Here is a 5,000-nt window from a genome sequence, read left to right as displayed (position 1 = left end):
TGCTGGGTTGGGCTCCCTTGGCCTTCCGGGCGCCTTGGACACTGTCTTGGGAAGACCATGGGCACAAGGCCATGGCATATGGTGGGGAATGGACCACGGTTGCCAAGGCTAGGCATATAGAGAGGAATCGCATTTTTGCCCGGATAGGCACCGGAATGCTTGGCCTTGGCTTGCCATAGCAGGGCATTGCTGGGTTGGGCTCCCTTGGCCTTCCGGGGGCCTTGGACGCTGTCTTGGGAAGACCATGGGCACAAGGCCATGGCATATAGTGAGGAATGGACCACGGTTGGCAAGGCTAGGCATATAGAGAGGAATGGACCACGGTTGCCAAGGTTGCGCAAGTTTTGGGCATTTTTTGCCCGGATATGCCCAAGTATGCCCCGATAGGCCCGTTACGCCCCGGTATGAACGCGTATGCCCGGATAGACTCGGTATGCCTTGGGATACATGCGTATGCCCCGATAGGCTTGGTACGCCCCGATATGCGCACGTGTGCCCCAGTAGGGCTCGGTATGCCCCGGTATGTACGCGTGTGCCCCGATAGGCCCGGTATGCCCCGATATGCACACGTGTGCCCCAATAGGGGTCGGTATGCCCCGGTAGGTACGCGTGTGCCCCGTAATGCACGTTTCGCAGATCTCCCCGCATGTCCCGCCCCTATATGTAATACTTACTTACTTACTTACTTTCTTTCTTGCTTGCTTGCTTGCTTGCAATGGTTGGGAGTGCCCGGCATGCCCCGCTGCAGAGACCAAGGGCGCAATGACTTGGCACCGCGGATGCCGGGACTCCGGCACTTCCCGTGGCACTGATGGTTGGTTCCAAAGACAAAAGGCCGTGCAAGGCCACCGCACCGCGGATGATTTTGCTCGTGCTGGCGCCGTTGTGTGGCCAAAGAACATGCGCGAATGCTCGTGTCGGAAGGGTTGGTGTCCTGGCCCCGCGGGTGTCACGAATGCTCGGTTGCGAAGACCATGGGACCAGAGCCATGGCACGTCGGATGATGGCTCCAGCTGGCGCCCCGGCACTTTCTGTGGCATTGATGCTCGGTTTCAAAGACAAACGTGCGCAGTGCCAGGGGACCGCGGATGACTGCTCGTGCTGGCCCCGTTGGGCGGCATTGATGGTCGGTTGCAAAGAAAATGCGCGATTGCTCGTGTCGGGGCCCGGCAAGCCAAGGCCAAGCGAGCCATGGCACGTCGGATGATGGCTCCAGCTGGCGCCCCGGCACTTTCTGTGGCATTGATGCTCGGTTTCAAAGACAAACGTGCGCAGGGCCAGGGGACCGCGGATGACTGCTCGTGCTGGCCCCGTTGGGCGGCATTGATGGTCGGTTGCAAAGAAAATGCGCGATTGCTCGTGTCGGGGCCTGGCAAGCCAAGGCCAAGCGAGCCATGGCAACGCGGATGATGGCTCGCTAGTGCTGGCGCCGTGCACAGTGGCCTCGCACACTCGCCCTGCACGCTTCCCTTGCACGCAGCCTTGCACACTAGCCTCGCATGCGAGCCTTGCACCCTAGCCATGCAAACTAGCCTTGCACGGTAGCCATGCACACAAGCCGTGCACATTAGCCATGCGCACAAGCCCCGCACACTAGCCTTGCGCACAACCCTTGCACACAAGCCATGCACTCGAGCAATGCACACAAGCCTTGCACTCAAGCAATGCACACAAGCCCTGGACACTAGCCTTGCACACGGGCCTGGCACACAAGCCTTGGGCACTAGCCTTGCGCACTAGCGTTCCACATGAGCCTTGCACACTAGCCTTGGACACTAGCCTTGCACACAGGCCTTGCACACTAGGCATGCTTGGGCGAGCTGATCCCGCATCAAGTCGACGGGTCTAGGCATTCTTGGGCGCAGATCCCGCATCGTCTCGTCGCGTCTGGGCGCAAACACGTCGCGTCTCGTTGCGTCTTCAGAAGTCGTCGCTAACAGCACCTTTGGTTGCCACTGGTGGTTAGGCTGGTTGGTTGCGCAAACCCTATAGGAGGGTGGCATGCTGGTGGGCGTTTTTGCCCGGATAGGCACTAGAATGTGCAGATTTTGGGCGTTTTTGCCTGGATAGGCTAAGGAATGGGCATGCTTTGGGCGTTTTTGCCCGGATAGGCACCGGAATGCTTGGCCTTGGCTTGTCCTAGCAAGGCATTGCTGGGTTGGGCTCCCTTGGCCTTTTGGGCGCCTTGGACGATGTCTTGCGAAGACCATGGGCACAAGGCCATGGCATATGGTGAGGAAAGGACCACGGTTGCCAAGGTTAGGCACCGGAATGCTTGGCCTTGGCTTGCCAAAGCAGGGCATTGCTGGGTTGGGCTCCCTTGGCCTTCCGGGCGCCTTGGACACTGTCTTGGGAAGACCATGGGCACAAGGCCATGGCATATGGTGGGGAATGGACCACGGTTGCCAAGGCTAGGCATATAGAGAGGAATTGCATTTTTGCCCGGATAGGCACCGGAATGCTTGGCCTTGGCTTGCCATAGCAGGGCATTGCTGGGTTGGGCTCCCTTGGCCTTCCGGGGGCCTTGGACGCTGTCTTGGGAAGACCATGGGCACAAGGCCATGGCATATAGTGAGGAATGGACCACGGTTGGCAAGGCTAGGCATATAGAGAGGAATGGACCACGGTTGCCAAGGTTGCGCAAGTTTTGGGCATTTTTTGCCCGGATATGCCCAAGTATGCCCCGATAGGCCCGTTACGCCCCGGTATGAACGCGTATGCCCGGATAGACTCGGTATGCCTTGGGATACATGCGTATGCCCCGATAGGCTTGGTACGCCCCGATATGCGCACGTGTGCCCCAGTAGGGCTCGGTATGCCCCGGTATGTACGCGTGTGCCCCGATAGGCCCGGTATGCCCCGATATGCACACGTGTGCCCCAATAGGGGTCGGTATGCCCCGGTAGGTACGCGTGTGCCCCGTAATGCACGTTTCGCAGATCTCCCCGCATGTCCCGCCCCTATATGTAATACTTACTTACTTACTTACTTTCTTTCTTGCTTGCTTGCTTGCTTGCAATGGTTGGGAGTGCCCGGCATGCCCCGCTGCAGAGACCAAGGGCGCAATGACTTGGCACCGCGGATGCCGGGACTCCGGCACTTCCCGTGGCACTGATGGTTGGTTCCAAAGACAAAAGGCCGTGCAAGGCCACCGCACCGCGGATGATTTTGCTCGTGCTGGCGCCGTTGTGTGGCCAAAGAACATGCGCGAATGCTCGTGTCGGAAGGGTTGGTGTCCTGGCCCCGCGGGTGTCACGAATGCTCGGTTGCGAAGACCATGGGACCAGAGCCATGGCACGTCGGATGATGGCTCCAGCTGGCGCCCCGGCACTTTCTGTGGCATTGATGCTCGGTTTCAAAGACAAACGTGCGCAGGGCCAGGGGACCGCGGATGACTGCTCGTGCTGGCCCCGTTGGGCGGCATTGATGGTCGGTTGCAAAGAAAATGCGCGATTGCTCGTGTCGGGGCCTGGCAAGCCAAGGCCAAGCGAGCCATGGCAACGCGGATGATGGCTCCAGCTGGCGCCCCGGCACTTTCTGTGGCATTGATGCTCGGTTTCGAAGACAAACGTGCGCAGGGCCAGGGGACCGCGGAGGACTGCTCGTGCTGGCCCCGTTGGGCGGCATTGATGGTGTGTTGCAGAGAGCATGTGCGATTGCAAGTGTCGGCCGGGTTTGGGTTCCCTTGGGCTTTCGGGTGCCTTGGACGCTGTCTTGCGAAGACCATGGGCACAAGGCCCCGTCCTGGCCCCTTGTTCGATTCGCTCTCGTCTTGCGCTTGCTTCCAAGGTCCTCCATGACCTTCCCCATGGCCTTGCTAGATCCCCCCCATGACGCATGACCTCTGTCCGTTGATTGGTTTTGAGTGCACACCATGCCCGGCTTGGCACCGTGTTGTCGCGTGAGTGGCATTTGGATCGTGCATGCTGGTGGGCTACCTGCCAATGCGCACAAGCCTTGCACACTAGCCTTGCGCACGAGCCTTGCACAAAAGCCTTGGACACAAGCCTTGCGCACAAGCCATGCGCACAAGCCTTGGACGCTAGCCTTGCACACAAGCCATGCATACAAGCCTTGCTCACAAGCCTTGGGCACTGGCCCATCGCAGTAGCCTTGCACACAAGCCTTGCGCACTAGCTTTGGGCACGAGCCTTGCGCACTTGCCTTGGGCACTAGCCTTGCACACAACCCTTGGGAACTAGCCTTGCGCACCAGCCTTGCCCACAAGCCTTGCACACCAGCCTTGCACACTAGCCTTGCATACAAGCCTTGCACACTAGCCTTGCACACAGGCCATGCTCACTAGCCTTGGGCACTAGCCTTGCACACAGACCTTGGGCGCTAGCCTTGCGCACTAGCCTTGCCCACGAGCCTTGCACACTAGCCTTGCACGCAGGCCTTGCACGCTAGGCATGCTTGGGCCAGCAGCTCCCGCATCAAGTCGGCGGGTGTAGGCACGGTTGGGCGCAGATCCCGCATCGCCTCGTCGCGTCTGGGCGCAAACCCGTCGCGTCTCGTTGCGTCTTCAGAAGTCGTCGCTAACAGCACCTTTGGTTGCCACTGGTGGTTAGGCGGGTTGGTTGCGCAAACCCTATAGGAGGGTGGCATGCTGCGGGGCGCTGGAATGCGCAGGCTTAGGGCGTTTTTGCCCGGATAGGCACTGGAATGTGCTGGTTTTGGGCGTTTTTGCCTGGATAGGCTAAGGAATGGGCATGCTTTGGGCGTTTTCCCCGGATAGGCACTGGAATGGGCTGGTTTTGGGCGTTTTTGCCTGGATAGGCTAACGAATGGGGCATGCTTTGGGCGTTTTTGCCCGGGTAGGCACTGGAATGCCTGGCCTTGGCTGGGCATTGCTGGGTTGGGCTCCCTTGGCCTTTCAGGCGCCTTGGATGCTGTCTTGTGAAGACCATGGGCACAAGGCCATGGCATATAGTGGGGAATGGACCATGGTTGCCAAGGTTAGGCAATATAGAGGGCGGTGGGCGAGTAGGCCATGGCGT

This window comes from Tasmannia lanceolata, unplaced genomic scaffold (assembly GCF_043159265.1).
Source record: "Tasmannia lanceolata isolate RefF3 unplaced genomic scaffold, GAP_Taslan_0.1 ptg001324l, whole genome shotgun sequence".
Lineage (NCBI taxonomy): Eukaryota > Viridiplantae > Streptophyta > Magnoliopsida > Canellales > Winteraceae > Tasmannia > Tasmannia lanceolata.
Note: the sequence above shows the minus strand (reverse complement) of the source record.